The following is a 10193-nucleotide window of genomic DNA, read 5'->3' on the forward strand; positions in this document are numbered from 1 at the left end:
ACCATCGCTCGTCCCCGACCGCCACTCATAAGGAGGACAATCAAATAACACCTCATGTTTCAAATTTGTTACATAACGTTTACCATACGTGCATATTACGGGACTTGCAAACTTCAAAACAAGTATTTCTCAATTTCACAACTACTCAACTAGCACGACTTTGATATTATTACCTCCATATCTCAAAACAATCATCAAGCATCAAACTTCTCTTAGTATTCAAAACACTCTTAATTTTTTTTACTAATCTTGAATACCTAGCATATTAGGATTTTAAGAAAATTACCATGTTATTTAAGACTCTCAAAATAATCTAAGTGAAGCATGAGAGATCAATAGTTTCTATAAAACAAATCCACCACCATGCTCTAAAAGATATAAGTGAAGTACTAGAGCAAAACTATATAAATCAAAAGATATAAGCGAAGCACATAGAGTATTCTAACAAATTCCAAATTATGTATGGCTCTCTCAAAAGGTGTGTACAGCAAGGATGATTATGGTAAACTAGAAAGTAAAGACTCAAATAATACAAGACGCTCCAAGCAAAATACATGTCATGTGGCGAATAAAAATATAGCTCCAAGTAAAGTTACCGATAGAAGTAGACGAAAGAGGGGATGCCTTCCGGGGCATCCCCAAGCTTTGGCTTTTAGGTGTCCTTAGATTATCTTGGAGGTTCCATGGGCATCCCCAAGCTTAGGCTCTTTCCACTCCTTGTTCCATAATCCATCAAATCTTTACCAAAAACTTGAAAACTTCACAACACAAAACTTAAAGTAGAAAATCTTGTGAGCTCCGTTAGCGAAAGAAAATAAAAGACCACTTCAAGGTACTGTAATGAACTCATTATTTATTTATATTGGTGTTATACCTACTGTATTTCAACTTCTCTATGGTTTATAAACTATTTTACTAGCCATAGATTTATCAAAATAAGCAAACAACACAAGAAAAACAGAATCTGTCAGAAACAGAACAGTCTGTAGTAATCTGTAGCTAACGCAAGATCTGGAACCCCAAAAATTCTAAAATAAATTGCTGGACATGAGAAATTTATCTATTAATAATCTGAAAAAATAATTAACTAAATAACACTCTCCAAATAAAAATGGTAGCAGTTCTCGTGAGCGCTAAAGTTTCTGTTTTTTACAGCAAGTGTAAAAAGACTTTTTCCAAGTCTTCCCGACGGTTCTACTTGGCACAAACACTAATTAAACACAAAAAACACAAACAAAACAGAGGCTAGATAAATTATTTATTACTAAACAGGAGAAAAAAGTAAGGAATAAAAATAAAATTGGGTTGCCTCCCAACAAGCGCTATCGTTTAACGTCCCTAGCTAGGCATAACAAGCAAGGATAGATCTAGGTATTGCCATCTTTGGTAGGTAATTCTTCAATGAGGCATCTACCATCTTTAGGAATGTCTTTATTTTTATTAATTATCAAACTTTTAGGCACAAGATCAAAAAATTCATTTGTAACAAATGATTCCTTAATGATAGCAAAAAGGTTGGGATGAATACTTATAGATTTGAGATCCGTATTTTCCTTACTAGAGGATTCACCCTTATTTTTAGGAACATACATAAACTTGGAAATTTTAGTGGGAGGACTTGGAGTATTATTTATGGAAGAAAAATCGGTTCCCAAGTTGGTAACAATATCCTCAAGTTTATCGATCCTAGTGGAATCGTGATTTATTTTCTCATTAACTATGGGTTTCTTTTCTTTAATGTTTTTCAAAGTAACTCCTACTTTAGATCCATATTGAGAGATTCGGCTGTGGATCTTTTTATCCAAATTTTCAATTAACTTTATGGTAGCAACCTTATTTTCAATAATTTCAAGCCTTTGCATTACATGCTCTAAAGTTATTACAGTTCCATTAACCAAAAGAGGGGGTGAGCCAAATAAATCTATCATAGCATTATAAGAATCAAAAGTATGGCTACCCAAGAAATTCTCTCCGGTAATAGTATCAAGAACATATCTGTGCCAAGGAGTAATGCCTACATAAAAATTGCGAAGAAGAACGGAAGTAGATTGCTTCCTAGTAGATCTATTTTGAGCATTGCAAATTCTATACCAAGCATCTTTTAGATTTTCTCCCTCCCTTTGCTTAAAATTAAGAATTTCACTCTCGGGAGATAACGGAGAAGATAGAGGACTAGCCATGGCGACAAGCAAGCAAACTAACACACAAGCAAACAAAAAGCAAGCGGGCAAAAAGAGGCAAATAGAGAAAGAAAGGGAGGATAGAGAAAGAGAGGGCGAATAAAACGGTAAGGGTAAAGTGGGGAAGAGGAAAACGAGAGGCAAATGACAAATAATGTAATGCGAGAGATAAGGGTATGTGATGGGTACTTGATATGTTGACTTTTGCGTAGACCTCCCCGGCAACGGCGCCAGAAATTTTTCTTGCTACCTCTTGAGCACTGCGTTGGTTTTCCCCCAAGAGAAAGGGATGATGCAGCAAAGTAGCGTAAGTATTTTCCTCAGTTTTTGAGAACCAAGATATCAATCCAGTAGGAGGCTACGCGCGAGTCCCTTGTACTTGCACAAAACAAATAAATCCTCGCAACCAACGCGAATAGGGGTTGTCAATCCCTACACAGCCACTTATGAGAGTGAGATCTGATAGATATGATAAGATAATTTTTTTGATATTTTTGTGATGAAGATGCAAAGTAAAATAAAGGCAAAGTAAAAAGCAAAGGAAATAACTAAGTAGTAGGAGATTAATATGATAAAGATAGACCCGGGGGCCATAGGTTTCACTAGTTGCTTCTCTCGAGAGCATAAGTATTCTACGGTGGGTGAACAAATTACTGTTGAGTAATTGACAGAATTGAGCATAGTTATGAGATATCTAGGTATGATCATGTATATAAGCATCACGTCTGAGACAAGTAGACCGACTCCTGCCTGCATCTACTACTATTACTCCACTCATCGACCGCTATCCAGCATGCATCTAGAGTATTAAGTTAAAAACAGAGTAACGCCTTAAGCAAAACTAGTAAGCAGCACATGCAATGCACGTCTTTTATTTGCCAGGCCAGGGTGTTGTATCAATGGACATTGTACGAGTAGTTCTCTCCTTGATGAACTGAACCTTGGCACTGTTGACTGTTGTCACCGAATTGCTTGATAAAAAACAATTGTTCAACTGTTCTTCTTTAGATTGCACCATTAAATTAGTGGTGCTATTTCACAATTAATTTGCATCCAGTTTCTTGATATTTAATTTTGTAGAAGATATGTATTATTCAATTTAGGAAATGAGATGTATTAGACCATATCAAAATATAACTATATCTACTTAGAAAAAAATAGGATATCACCCTACCATGGTAAACAACGGACTACACAGCTAGCAAGTTCTAGGTTGTCATAGGCGAAATATTTCCTTCTTCAAAATTCTTGCAAGGAACCATAAGTGAAATCATGCTGGAAAAACTTGGCTTGAGAGCTCAACTAATTGCGCCTTTGATAAAGTGCAAAACATAGAGATACAAAGGGCAATTTGAGAAACATTATGTCCTTTCTTTGCACACAACTCCATAGTTCTTTTTTAGATCATAACTCCATAATTTTTTTAGATCATAACTCCATAATCCCATAACAACATAAACACAATTCCCATAGTACGCAAGTTGTGTATTAAGATACTAAGACTACCACTCAGTTTACCGCCCAGTCTTTTGACAAATTTCAACCAGGGGTTCGCTCTGACAGGCCCATCAGTTTTTCATATGTATGCTGGCATCGACTTGCTTTGTACTCCCTCCATTCCAAAATAGACGACTCAACTTTGTATTAACGTTAGTACAAAGTTAGTACAAAGTTGGGTCATCTATTTTGGAATGGAGGGAGTAGTTAACAGGGCCCAGACTTTGGTTTCTTGATCCCGATGGGTGCCTATCTGTATGTATTCTACTTCTTGGGGCATGAAACCTTCTCCTTGGGGCAAGGAAGTATAAGCTCAATGCAAATAAATAATGCATACCCCGAAGCACAAGCACCATGAAGAGGAATTGCCCCTTCATCTTTGCACTGTAAGATTGCTCCTCCTTGCCGCAGAAGCTGAGCAGAGTAAAAGGTTCAGAAAGACAGAAAAATATTCAAGATAGCAATGCAAACCTGCACACAAGGTACACGGCCATATAAGCATATCAGGTGAAGCGCAATACCTCATTAGAAGACTTGCAATTCAGCTGTTGTAGCCTGATACCTGCCACCACCTAATACTCTCGTCAGTTTTTTGTCGGGCCTAGGGATCATAACTATTGCAATTTCATTATTCGATATGCCTTTAACATTACAGAAAATCAAAACAAAAAGAACTCTGCAGGAGCACAAGCTACATGCCAATATGATTTTTGCCTTAACTTGAAAGGAATGGTAGAAGCAAACAGTTCTCCAGTCAATTTTTATTTTCTTTGAATAAGTACTTATAAATTCTAACACTTTTTTTCTAGTAACAGAACATCATGTCTTAGAAAGAAGCTTTGTTTTCTATGCCACCCACCATGGAACATATATCAACCAGTTAATAATTAATGCACCTTTGCTTCTAAGTAAGACATAGGAATAGTGTTTGTTTTTGGTGCAAGGGCAAACGGCTAACCACATATCAAAATCAAGTAAGGCTTAAAAAATGTTAGCACAATGCCTTCTGCTTTAGCATAACCTGATGAATACGAAATAAACAACCTTCTCTAAATGTGAAAAGCAGCAAATTGGAGCATTTCAGAAGCATATTTTTGTTTGACTCAAATGACATGTGAACAATGCCTAAATTCATAGAAGATAATTGCCAAGTTTGGACGCAAATTTAATTCATACCCAACCCTTGCAATCAGGTATAGACCATCAGAACCTCATCATTCCCATACCAAAAACACCTCACAGTTCACATGCATCAGAGCTGAAGCCAGTTTATTCAACAACAGTGAAGGCACTAATCGGCGACTAATCCACTCACCCTCCTACAGGAAGTTGAAAAGCATGTAGTTAAAATGTGTTGTTTGTTCTGCAATCAAATTTAGATGGAGTACTCTTCACTTGCATAGATACAACAACTCTGATCTCTAAAACCTAACCACAATAGCAAGGATCTGGATAAAATGGAGGCAAAACTTGAATTCAACCTAGGCGACGTGGGCGCTCTCCTGACTTCTACGTGGTGTCAAGCTATGCCGTGTACGTTGTTACATCCAAACTGTAGTTAGTTTTCAGTTCTTCTGTATCAGTCTGACAACATTAAGATAAGCCAGATGCCCAAATCATCATGACACATTGTCAGAGAGACAGATAGCATGTTCTCATGATGAATTTAGAGATGCCGTTGTGAATAATTATTAGCAGTTTCATAGTTATATAATGTGTGAAGTAGATTAGATATAGGAAACTTAGTAAGAAAAAATGCTTGAAATGAAAGAGTTTATGTTATTTCTCCCTGATAACTGTGAGTTTAGTGAACCAATATATCTGGTTTGTGTTTCGCAGTCTAATTCTGTACATGCTTACATAAATTGGGTCACCCAAAAACAATGGTGAATTGGTGAGCAACATTCTTAAACAATATGAGCCTCAACCTTGATGAGACATCGAAACAGTGATTTTCAAAATATAACTCTACATAATGTACAATGACACTGAAGAATTACAGTTTCCATCTATCTCTCTCACAACATGCACGTTCATTTAGCATGACATGGGTACAATATGGATAACTCAAAAAACAAACTAAGAATTTCAAAATGATGTGAAGAAAAAATTGGTCAGAACTGCAAAAGGAGATGATCTCAAAGTTATTTTACACTAACCACTCACCCTCTTAACATCAGGTAAGGTTATCAACTAACAGACTTGCCAAATTAACACTTATGTATCTTTTATAAATGTAAACAGTAGTACTTCCTCGTATCAGATGACACTTTTATCTGACTTGCCGGCTAGCTGGACAGACAAAGCATCAACAGTTAGTTTTTTGTTCTTCTGTATTAGTCTGACAACATTAAGAAACATAAAGTGCAAAAGAAATAAATTTAGTTTTTCTGTTGTGTGAGAATAAGGAAAGAACAGAGAAACAATAAAGCTATTCTTGCCTTGCTGATCTGAAAATAGCAGATAAGTTGTTGGAGCTTAGTTGATTGTCCTCATAATCCTACTGTAAATTGACTTGTGCATCAACCTAAATACTTATGCGTGTCTATCTAGCTGTGTACAATTAAGCATGCGAAAAAACAACACATTTTAGGCATGAGTGCCAACTGATCCCTCAAATATGATATTAACTCTACAAATGGAAATGATAAGGTTTGTTTTTCTCAAGCTGAGGGTATAAGATGAAAGAATAAAGAGATAATGTTAGTCTTTGTTCGTCATCTGAGAAGCAGGTAAACCAGCTATACTAAATCCAACTGAAAAGGCCAACAATAATAAATAGGTAAGCTGCTCACTGCTCGCGGCTTCATGCATATATTCCGCATGGCTGCCACGGTCTAATTGCACTTGAATCAAACAAAGCAACTTCACATGAGTCACCAATGACATCACTGAACACATCATACATAAGTCAAAAGGATGCAACATACATGGACAGAACAATATGCATAGAAAAATGGCAGGTGCATATCCCATACTTAACCACTACCAAAATACCAAATAACGTTGATCCGATCTAATAAAACTCTACTCCTTCCAGCAACAAGCTACATTTGAACTCAATTGCACAAGCAACTAACCTTCTAACCTTCTTGGAAACCTGGATCACCTCCCTGAACCTTGGGTGTACATTAGGGCTTCTCTCCATGGGCCTGTTCAAAATCATGTGAACACAGTTAGAGCATCTACTTTAGTTCAGCTAAATATGGTACAACCAAGTATATATATCCTATATAGAATTCTGAACTTCTAACTGCCTTGTCATTCTTTTTATTCCAATGTACCGAGCTTGATCTGGTTTGAGGGCTTCTAGATCATGTTTAGAAATGTTATCTTGTAAACATTTTTAAGCAAGAACCAGGGAACTTAGTGTAGTTACAAAGACACCATGTCTGACCAAGCACCAATGCCAGCTCTAAATGCAGTCACCATTTTTCAGCAGGAACTTAGTTCATGTACAATCCGAAAACATGCACTTAAGTTCCCTTCCATCCTGCAATCCAAACAACATGCACGTAAGTTCCCTTCCATATGCAATCTAAGAACATGTACTCAAGCAGGCTAGTCTAAAAATCTGCACTTAAGAAGCTCTAATCCGTCTCTGCTCCAGCTCTTTCCTTAATCCATCACCTGCTCCAGCTCCTTCCTCAATTTGCCTCGAATCCCTTGTACCGCATATCCTGAAACAAATCATCATCAACAAACTTTAGTATCTTCGATGGAGAATTATGGAGGTATACTCTACCGCGAAGTACCGACCTGAAGTTGAGTAGTGGCCTTAGAGACATAGATCTAAAACTGGTAGGCTCAATAGTTGGTAAGAAACACTCATATAATTAGAGAAAATGTATGTAAACTTTTTAAGTTAGCAAGTGCTATCAGCTAGCACCATGGCCGTCTCTGATTGTGTTTGTCGAACATGCTACAATATAGTACAAAATAAATAATTTTGATGAATACAGAGTAATAATGAGTGAGCGGAAGTGTTAAGCTTAATCAATAAAAAGCCTAAAGTTCTCCAGCCGAGCCTAGACCTGTCATGTAAATGTATCATATTCTGCCTACACATTATGCATACCAATCTCTTCGTCGTCTCGACCTACACCGCTAACTTATTAAAATCCTATCCATCAAAATTTATCTCATGACAGTATCTAGCACTTGGTCTTACCTGGCTATGTCTGCCGGTCTGGCCGTCACATGGCCCTCCTCCGGAGAAGCACGCGTCAGCGCCGTTCAGGCCGTCCATGGTGTAAGACCAGAAATAAGGAGGTGCGAGACCAGAAATTCATCCGGCAACAACTACCATTTTTCACAGTTGGAATAAGTTAACAACCGCCACATCGAACCTGTGCTAAAATACATGACCCACCTTCAGTTGCCTGGCTAACTATGGACACGTGAAATGAGTAAGAGAAGATTGATAATTGCATAACCATGAAATTACAACAAGAATAATTCAGGAGAGGGAAGCTACTGAACCCCGTTACATAGGAACAAATTCAGCTTGTCATTTGATTCTTGGCATGGAATGGGATGCCAAATTAAAAATTGATTTATACAACCAAAATTGGACACATTTATGAAAATCAAATTAACTTTTAGTGTATTCGTATTCTGGAAATCGTCATGTAAAACTATGACCACTCATGAGAACATATATATAGAGAGACAAATCAAACAACATGACAGGTGCTAGACTGGGTGTCATGACTAATTTACAATTATTGGTAGAGGAGCAGATCATAATTTCTTTGCTAAATGGGAAAAAACAACTGTTTCATCAGTGATGTATGGCAGTGACTTACTATTACCAGTTAACTAATGTCATCATGCAGACATAGAAATATGAATTAAAAAAACTTGTCTCATGGATGCCTCCTTATGCCTATGCTCCTCCGACAGGTGCTCGGATACAACAGCATGTTCTCTTCCTGCAGGGAATCAGTACAGATACACATGTGTGTGAGAGAAAGTAGACCCAAAAGGAAGAACACAGAGGGGTGCTGTCCTACGTACCTCTTCCACAATCCACAGTGTGCGTCTTCGCTGTGCTCTCTCTCTCTCAATCGCTTATGTAGATCCAGACCGAGCATGGGGCAGATTTCGCACAGTGCGACGGAAAAGAAGAAAACCGGGCAGCGAGGGGCGGCGTGCTCCAGTGTGGGCCGTGCGTGTGTCAGGCGCCGCTGCAAGGCAACTAGGCAAGGCGTTGCGGGCGGGCGAGAAGGAGGCACTGAGGAGTAGGAGGACGACGGGGTGGGCGCTCTTGGGGAAGGCGGTGTCGCGCGGGGAGGAGCCGAGGAGCAACATTGTCGCATGGGTAGGAGGGGCAGGCAACGTCGCGTCGGCGGGCGGCGGGGAGCGGCGATGCTTTCGGCTAGTTGGTGTCGCGAGGACGGCCGCGACTGCCGGGAAACGCCCCCATCCAACCCCGCGCGCCAGGCGGCCGTCGGAGCCCGCTCGCCGGCGAGCACCTCCTCAGCCGCCCCCAGGACTCTCCTTCTTTTCCCCTCTCCTCTCCCGAAGATGCGCCGCCGCCCGAGTCGGCTTGACCCGCATCCATCGGCTAGCATCCCAGGCGACCTGTCGCGCGACGAACCTGCCACCGCTCGCCAGCCCAACCGTCCGCCCGCATCTCTAGCGAATGGCATATGGCGGGAGGGCGGCTAGCGAACGACATGAGGATGGGGGAGGCCAAGCTGAGAGGAGGATGATGCAAGCGGCGAACGGCGGGAGGCGGCGGGAGGATGGGCGGCCCGCCCGTGCTGTGGGGAACGACTGGTGTGCGGGCATGGATGAGGAGGAGCGGGCGGAAGTCTTTTTTTTTTGGCGGGGCGAGCGGGCGGAAGTCGTGCGGGCGTGGTGCCCACATTGCACAGCGGTTTCTTTTTGCGAACGGCGGGGTGGGTTAGCGATGGATGGATTAGTTGATTAACCCGTGGCTTGCAGCGTTAAACATCGAAGGATTACGAGCCATTAGATCTTGTAGATGGATGAATCTGATTATTTGGATCTGCCGCTTTGTTTCTTTTATAGTAGTAGTAGATGACATGATGTAGAGGGATATACTCATGCAATATGATGAAAACCCCATCTTGTTATCCTCAATGGCAACAATACAATACGTGCCTTGCTGCCTCTATTGTCACTGGAAAAGGACACCGCAAGATTGAACCCAAAGCTAAGCACTTCTCCCATTGCAAGAAAGATCAATCTAGTAGGCCAAACCAAATTGATAATTCGAAGAGACTTGCAAAAATAACCAATCATACGTAAAATAATTCAGAGAAGATTCATATATTATTCATAGATAGACTTGATCATAAACCCATAATTCATTGGTCTCAACAAACACACCGCAAAAACAAGATTACATCGAATAGTTCTCTACAAGAGAGGGGGAGAACATTGTATTGAGATCCAAAAATAGAGAAGAAGCCATCTAGCTAATAACTATGGACCCGTCGGTTTGAGGTGAACTACTCACACTTCATCGGAGGGGCTATGGTGTTG

The 10193-nt window shown here is 39.9% G+C and overlaps 1 long non-coding RNA gene across 6 annotated transcripts; it reads right to left on the bottom strand.

Moving 5' to 3' along the window:
* Positions 1-3530: 3530 nt before the first annotated feature.
* LOC147976451 (uncharacterized) lies at positions 3531-9529 on the bottom strand. Of its 6 annotated transcripts, XR_015601512.1 has the most exons (6): positions 7849-8479; positions 7308-7357; positions 7057-7170; positions 6758-6829; positions 4199-4996; positions 3531-4091 (listed from the first exon to the last, which is right to left on the bottom strand). It is a non-coding gene; the product is annotated as an uncharacterized LOC147976451 (long non-coding RNA). The 6 variants fall into 6 exon arrangements; XR_015601509.1 differs by lacking the exons at positions 3531-4091; positions 4199-4996; positions 6758-6829 and adding exons at positions 8492-8611; positions 8697-9529 and having other exon boundaries at positions 6836-7170; positions 7849-8026; XR_015601508.1 differs by lacking the exons at positions 3531-4091; positions 4199-4996; positions 6758-6829 and adding exons at positions 8486-8611; positions 8697-9529 and having other exon boundaries at positions 6836-7170; positions 7849-8026.
* Between the last annotated feature and the right edge of the window lie 664 nt (positions 9530-10193).

The sequence above is a fragment of the Triticum urartu genome, chromosome 4A, assembly GCF_056163025.1.
Source record: "Triticum urartu cultivar PI428250 chromosome 4A, HENAU_Tu73, whole genome shotgun sequence".
Taxonomy (NCBI): Eukaryota; Viridiplantae; Streptophyta; class Magnoliopsida; order Poales; family Poaceae; genus Triticum; species Triticum urartu.